Source organism: Pygoscelis adeliae, unplaced genomic scaffold (assembly GCF_000699105.1).
Source record: "Pygoscelis adeliae isolate BGI_AS28 unplaced genomic scaffold, ASM69910v1 Scaffold390, whole genome shotgun sequence".
Lineage (NCBI taxonomy): Eukaryota > Metazoa > Chordata > Aves > Sphenisciformes > Spheniscidae > Pygoscelis > Pygoscelis adeliae.
Window position 1 is genome coordinate 252,541 of NW_008823921.1, and position 8,302 is coordinate 260,842.

Consider the following 8,302-nt stretch of genomic DNA (forward strand, 5'->3'; position numbering starts at 1 on the left):
TGCACCGCAAAAGCGTGCCACAGACTCCGTGGTTTTTGACATCCAGCTGATGCTGGCTGCATGCCAGTTCTCAAGCACACCTTAGAAATGTATTTTATTTGAGGATGAGGTCACAAATGAACTTATGACAGAAACATACCTATCCCATTTTTAAACATCCTTACTTCAATATCAACCACCTAGGCAATACGGTCAACATCAAACTCAGTAACCCTGCACACTAACATAGACTAAAAATTCACAGACTTGTTGCCACATAACTAATATTTGAACTGCTCCAAAAAGATCTACTATCTGGCCTCAGTCACCATCACATGTGCTCCACTAACACTTGCAATACATGACTCAGTCTGAAGGAGTTTTACCCAGTGTGGTCGCTCCTCTGGGAAAACAGATCACAAATTAAAAATCCATCCAAGCACAACAGGTTTAAAAAAAACAACACACACACACCCTGAACAACTTAAACCTACTTCTTCACAAGACAAAAAGTTGTACTGATTGCAAATCCATAATTGCCACATACCAGCGTAACCTGGAGCAGATGTAGAAATCAAACAACTTCAGCCTGTATTAAAGGATTGTATGTTGAGAGAAAACCACCCTAAAACCATCGCACCAACTCCCTGGAAACTCTACTGAGTGACGCCCACCCTGCTGTTAGGGAGGACTCTCATGTCTTGTTTGGAAAACCAGAAGTACTAGTATTTAGTTTTGAAGTCCGCTGTTTCCATTCCAGACCTGCAGGTACCTAGAGGCGTTGGGATGGCTGTGGTGGAGCCAACAATCAGCTCAAGTGAAAATCACTTCCATTCACTTTTTATGGATCGTCATAGCTTCAACTTCAACCTATGAGCTCACATCACTATCAGATATCCTTCCTAAACATTCAAGTGCAGATCTAGTCGACAGTATCGATGTTAAACAGCCACACATCTAACACCGAGATGAAGTAGTGAACAGCAAAAAACACACCAGCTTATTCTCCTGAAGCTATAGCTATTGCTAAATTAAATTTTCACACACACACAATGTGTATTCACCCTTAACAGCTCACTGTACCATCATACGATCCCAAGATCAAGCTGTATGCTAGCACTGCACCTCGTTCAGAGCCAGAGGCCTTCAACTCCTCAAGGCACAACAGCCTCACTCAAGCACCAGATGCCTTCTGTTCAATCCTGAAACTGTGAGAAAGCCTCTGAGACTCTAAGAAATTAAGGAATTTGTCTTTTAAATACAGAAAGTAGTATTATGGTTTCTAAAAATTAGTATGGTAGCTTGCTATCTCCTTCTAAAAAAAAGTATTTCTATTTTGGCAGGTAAAATACCATTAAATAATAAAAAACCAAACAGTATAAATTTGACCAGTTATAATGTTGATTTTGCAAGAAGTGAGAACCAAGCTAAAAAAATGCTGCTGAAATTAATCATCCTTGATTAATGCTTTTTTTTTTTATTACAGCTTTGCTCTTTTTCCTGTGCCATTCATATATGGGTTTGCTGAACACTCTCACTGGAACATTTTTTTTATTTTCCTTTTCTGATTTGTCACCTTTTCCTCCATGCTGTCTTATGTTTTCTGCCTGCCATCAGAGATGTAAGAAGCTTAGAGATGTACCTAAAGAAAGAACAAGACAGGAATGATCTTGTGTGTCATCAAGCCCAGTCCCTTTCAATGAGATACAATCCATATAAGATTGCATTGATACATTTAGCAGGCTGTTTTAATGAGATAAATGTAACATAAAAGGCTTTTAAGATCTATTCCAAAGCTAGGAAGAATGCACATGTTCTCATGTTGTCAAACACTAGGACAACACAGCTGTGCCTCAAAGCCATCCAGCCAAATCTATCCATAGTTCACTCAAAGTTTGGTTACAGAGGCAAGAATATTCAGTTAGTATTAAGCCAGATAAAAGAAGTTTCAATAAGCTAGAAAGCACGTACGACGTGGCACAGCTGGCCTTTTACAGGCACCTGCCAGAGGTTACCACTTCAGTGTCTTATTGGATATTCCACCTTAATTCCCCATGGAAAAGGGGACAGTTTCCTTAAGCTAATTAATTTTCTTTCCTTTGTCACTTCAAACCAAACCTACCTCATCGCATCCACTTAAGAACATCACAGCCCATTTGATTAACAGCTTCTTTGCAGAGGCACAGCAGCAAAGCTGAGCTACCAACACACAGGGTAATACTTTAACTCACGTTACTCCATTTCTTGGAATCTGCTCATATTAGAGAATTTATCCCCACCTCAAATACCACCCAGCAGTCAGTGCTCAAGCTGAAACCCAATACAGCACACAAAAGCTGCAGCTGCCAGCAACTCTCTCTCCACCAGGTATACGCTGACACTGCAGAACCGGGATTGCTGCTCCACAGGGGACTTTTCCTCGGTGACGTCTAAATCAAATTTTCCAATACCTTTGCCAGGCCACACACTGACACATCCTCAAGTGTAAACTCCAGCCCTCTGCACATCTCTCACCACGCTTCCTACAGCTCTCGTCCTACACGGCACCACGGTATCCCCAGTACCTATATCTCATGTTCATCCCTCGTCCCGGCACTGCCGCTGCTGCACAACGCCTTGGGGTACACAGCATCCCTGAACGCACAGCCAAGCTCCTGTGTTCAGCATCCCGCAGCACAGGAGAGGGAATTCGTACCCTCAACCATGCAGAACTTCCCAGTTCTCCACGACACCAGGCTTTCCTACATGCAGTCACAGACTACCAACATCAACGGGACTTCCATAGGGCCCCACAGTCCCGGCAGCCCAGCCTGCACAGTCTATACCGCCCAACGCTTCTGTTGCTGCTCGACCTTGCCAGATCATCCAAGGCTACACTACACCCTGAAGCCTCTCTCCCTCCTTTCCCCGTAGGCTCCTCCAGCTTGTTGTGTCCTGTGCCACCAGCCATGCTGGCCCAGGAGGGAGACAACTGCCTGAATTAAGCTCCCCCTCATCTGCTTTGGCACATGGCACCAACATCACGTGAAGCTGCATGACCCAAACAGTAGCAGCACCAAGGAGGAAAGAAAGGTGTGAGACAGAGGAGGACTGGAAGAGAAAGGAGCCTTCACGTGGGCCATGAATGACCTTGAATTAGACTAGGGTTACACTGGCCTCAGGCAACGGATTTTCTGTCCACAAAATCCAGAAACACAGAATCTTTTCCATTGCCTGTCACAGCTTAGATGTTCCTATCTACACTCATCCCTCTTCCTTCTCTGCCTTAACTCTGGGCGTGAGAGATCAGCACGAACGCACCAAGGCTGCCCCTAACTCCTAAGGGGAACACAGTCCTTAAAAGACCCATTTCTGCCAAACAGCTGGATGAAAACTCTTCCCATTGCTTCCTTCAACAAACAAGAAACCACGAAACCACCTGGAGACGATTCTCCGTCAGCATGCTGCAGCACAAAGTCCGTCTTTCTGCTTGAGCGCCATCACCAGAGCTACTCAGAGGTGCAACTTGAGGAAAAGCCACCTTTTACCTGGCAAAAATAGAGTCTCCTGCCAACAGACAAATAAACAGATAGCATGAAACATGTAAGCACCAGTGACATTTGGAGCAGGTGGGCTATCCTCACATCACTGCAGTATGGAGAAAGACCAAATAATTGTTTCAACCGGCAGCTGTGTTTACTGCATTATCAGACCTGGACGTATGTAAGCTTACTGCTATAAATTAAAAGAAATTACGTCTTTTTGAATTCAAGTATGGCAGACCTGCACTTCTATAAAACCCCCACATTTTCTGAAAACATCAACAAAAACTAGTATGAGCAATAGTAAAGTATAACATAAATCGCTAAAGAAAATGAAGGTGGTCTCCCAGGGATTGCCACTTTTAAAAAGCAAGCTGCATTCGAAGAATCAATGAACAACCATCACAGGCAAATAAGCTCAGTAAAGACCTTCTGATCTGTGGAACACCAAGAAAACACTGAATTTAAAGAGGAAAAACCTCAAATTAATACATTCTAACATGCTAGTGGATAAAAAAAAAGCCATCTATTATCCAGTCATGACTACACTTATTCTGTAAGTTTGGGTATTAAAGCTGGCGCTACACACCACTGCAAAGTTAAACGCTCTTAAGACTGAATTCAAGCTTGTTTTCTGGAAGATTTGAAAAATCAGTGTAACAAGAGAGCACCAATGCTCCCTTTAAATTGGTGCTATTGGTCCAGCGGTATATGTGAGTCCATGGCAAACATGGTTTAGACCATCAGTTGCTGCACCCTTCACTACTGATTAACAAGAGTAAATAAGGACAATGAAAGAGCTCTCGGTTGTTTCGGTTCCTGTTATTCATGCCATTTCTACCATGCATGTATTTTTGATCACTCGGATTAAAAAGAGTGAGCAGTCTTTAGACTGCAGTAAAAAAAGAAAAAGTAAAGCAGCAAACAGTTTTTAGACTATTTTTCCTTCAATCTCTTTTCTATTGCCACTAAAACTTAACAAAGATAGGAGCATCTCCTGTGCATGCTTTCTAGGAACGCAATGGACCCAGCGTCACAGGACCAGCTAATCTTCTCTCAAACAGATCATCTATTCAACTACACCAAGAAGCACTCGATAACAGATTGCCCTTCCTTTAGCAAAGCCATACACTCTCAAGAGAAGAGACTATGCGAATTATCACAGAATAATGCAGGTTATAAGGGACCTCCTCCAGCTCAAAGCAGGGTCAGCTAGGAGATCAGACCAGGTTGCCCACGCCTTTATCCACTTTGATCCCCAGAAGCTCTGACGCTGGAGACGACATAACCTCTGCGGGCAACCTGTTCCAATGCTTGACCGTCCTCATGCAGAGGGCGGCTCTCCCGTGTCCAACCAGAATCCCTTCTGTTCCAACTTATGCCCCTGTGCTCCCACCAAGTACCCCTTGAAAAGCCTGGCTCCATCTTCCTGGTAACGGTCTGACAGATATGGGAGGCTAGGATTAAGCCCCGCTCAAGCCTTCTCTTCTCTAGGCTAAACGAGTCCAGGCCAGGCAGAATGCACGTTAACACAGGGATGATGAAATACTGGAACCTACTCGGGGACATGATATATCATCAGGCATTTATCTTAAACACACTCTACCTCTTTCTGAGAAACTCCAATTTAGTGGTCAATCCTTCTCCATTTGAAAACCTATGAAATTTCCAGTTGAGGAGCAAACTCATGCATTCAGAGACTGAAGGAATTGCTTCTCTTGGGTATCTTCGCTGCCATCTCCATAGTAGCTGACTGATCCATGCAGGCTAACAATCTGAAAATTACTGCTTCAGGCCAATCAGAAATTACTGATTTCCACACAGACCTTCACCTAGTAATTGCTATGGGCTGCGCAAGAAATTACATTATTCTAAATATGCTTTCAGATCTAAAAATAATTAAGTCTAGATATGTGAACAGTGGAAGGACGAAAAGGGAGAAAGGGAAGAGTGACAAGGCGCAGACTGTTTCCTTCTGAAAAATATGGAAAATAAACTGACTTTCCCCTTCTCAGTCTTTTTATTCCTCTACTCCAGCTTCATTAAAACAAATTAATGCAGGAATTATGCCAACCTGAAGTTGTTGGTTTTTTTTTTTTTGTTACAGATGTCAGCAAATACAAGGCCATTAGTAAACAAAACACACGGGGAGGACTCCGGCAAAGCTTTCGCTGTGCCTACAGCTTGATGCTCATCCTATCTGCAACCTGCCGACCCAACAGAGTCACAGAGAGTCAGCAGAGGTGATTTTCAAATATATAGACATGTATTATATTACATATAATTGGACAGGAAGACATAATGTTTTGTTGTTAAGCAATAGCCACATTTGGCATTTTTTCCACAGTATTCTTGCTGCAATCCAAAAACTGAATTCAAGTTTACAAGGCTGAAGTCATGTCTCTCTTCCCCAGGATGTACCCAAGACCGCTCAGTTTTAAAGTAACAGAGGAGGCAATGGGGGACGGGAGCCGGGGGGGAACTGCTGCATCACATTTTTCTTTACCTTATAGGCACAGTAACATAACATTTAATCTCCAAGAAACAGCAGAATAAAAGATATTTCTATCTATCCGACTCCATCATGACAGCTGTTTCAGGTTAAGAGAAAATTAGGAACTGATTTTTAAGTTACAGAAGCAAACATATTATACTACAGTTATAACCCTTTTTTCTCTACCAAATCATTACTTAAAAATTAACCAGGTTTTTTCATGAACTCAGCAGCAAAATAATATTCAGTATTAATTTTTATTCTACATAGAACTTCTATTAGAAAAACGCAGTTTAATCCTTGCAACTTTTCTTGTGGTTCACAACTGAAGTTTGGCACATTTGAAAACAATCACTGTTGTATGTTTGTTAAAAGTAGCCAGTTGTGTAAATAACAGCCCTGAACTAGACAGCACAAAGGTAGTCACCCCTAAAAACACAGCCCTAGGTACCTTGGTGCAGTGATAAATGCAAGATAAGCTAGATAACATTGCTATTTTGCGTTATATTACCCCATAATTTTAGGTTTGGCCACAGCATTCCTCTGTTATTGGCTGGCAGCGTTCAAAGTATGGAAAGTTTTCTCCAACACGCTTTATGATCCGCAAGGTTTTCATGTGTGTAAGCAAAGCTTGTTATATACCTCACCTCCAAATGACTGGGCTCCAATCTTTGGTTGAGCTCCAAGTTTCCAAAATACGCCTTAAAAAAAAAAAAAGCCACCGAAACTTTTCGTACGGTATCTACCCAACCATCTCACACTTCCACAACCACGCTTCCCGTCCTGCTTTGCTTCCTTTTTTCCCTCCCCTGCACCACACAATAGCCCTGCTTCCAGCACCATGGTATGCAAGCACACAAACTGGGGATGTACAAATATGAACTTCAAAACTGCCTGCGATGCCACAATATTTAGGAGGTTTAAAACAACTGAAAGAAGTCATGCTTACAAATGTTACCAGTTATTAGTCTATATTGCAATCCTTACACAAAACATACTCAACGCCGCCACTAACTAGACGATCCTATTATTAATGACAGAGACAAAAGAAACCCCAACAGAGAGAACTGCAGAAAGTTGTCACCATTTGCATTTTTCTAAAGAACTGAACAGACACAGATGTTAAAACAAATGTATTTCAAATCATCTACCAAACAACTTGCGATCTTTTAGGGAGCAACACGAAAGAATAATTAGGACCCCAGTTGGAAAATAGTTAAATAGTCCAAAAGTAAGCCAAAATGTCATTGTACTTTAAATTAGATTATGTTTTTCACCAATAATGGTATTATATACAGTAATTTCTCTACTTCTATGCAGAGATAGGCGGAATGCCTTTTTTTGTTGCTGCTAAAAGAAAACTTAAAGGCACCAGACACAAACACAGAAAGCGTTGCTTGAACACAACTCCTCCCAGAAGAGAAATAAAAAAAGGACCAACTTGAGAAGGTGGCTGATCCAGCAACCAAATTTAACTTTCAAGCAACAGTTCTGCAACTGATTCCTGTTCCTCTTCAAGCATTCACCTGGGCTTTGTTCCCGTTCGACCGCAATACAATGTGTATGCCACAAGTCGAGCTCTGAAGTACACATTTACACTGGAAGTGATGGACTTCAAGTGAGGGCAAACAGGTAAAGCGTTACAGCCTGCCTTAGACAGGGAGTTCAATCTGAATTGCAGGAACAGCATCTCTGGGACTTAAGGACTTCAGAAAGCTCTCTCATATTAACAAAGTGCAACGTACACTCCTCGCTGCTGTAAATTTTTGCAGGTTTTGATTGCTTTTAAAGCTAAAAAGTGAAAACGGCTATAGAGGTGGAAGGGGGAAAACAAAGAGTCACCTCTTGTAGAATCGGAAACTGACAACTCAAAGGAAAAAACTAGACGGCTACAGCAGACCACTGAGCACACGCACGCACTTCTGCTAGTCTTACTCCAAGGATGCGTGAGCCTTCCGCTTTCTGTGTGACAAAGTGATTCAAAGGTTAACTTCAGTCCTCGCACAACCTTCTGGCAAGACAGTAATGCAGTAAGAACATCAAAACCACTCGAGGAAGCATACCCAAGCACACCTCCTTCACACCGGGCAAACCATCTCCTCGCGGTGTTGGCGGCGAGAGTTCATCCCCTCTCCCCTTCCTCGCCGCGATACCGAGCCACCGCAAAGCAAAGGAGAAGCCCCGCGGGGCACCGGGCTCGGTGCCGAGGAGAAGCCCCGGTGCCTCGGACCGTCGCGACGGCAAAGCCTTGAGCACGTCCGAGCAGGGACGGCGCTCCTGGGAAGAGAGCCGCTTGCCGCCGCAGGCT

At 43.0% G+C, this 8,302-nt stretch overlaps 1 protein-coding gene across 2 annotated transcripts in view; it reads right to left on the minus strand.

Annotated features, from left to right (window-relative positions):
* The window catches only part of NUTF2 (nuclear transport factor 2), a 25,890-nt gene extending 17,922 nt beyond the window's left edge, over positions 1–7,968 (minus strand). Inside the window, exons 1-2 of one of the 2 annotated variants that reach the window (XM_009319747.1) lie at positions 7,837–7,968; positions 6,642–6,695 (exon numbers count right to left, since the gene is read on the minus strand). The gene's annotated coding sequence lies outside the window, so the exon portion shown is untranslated. The remainder of the gene's footprint in view (positions 1–6,641; positions 6,696–7,836) is intronic. The other variant, XM_009319755.1, reaches the window with a different exon arrangement.
* Positions 7,969–8,302: the final 334 nt, after the last annotated feature.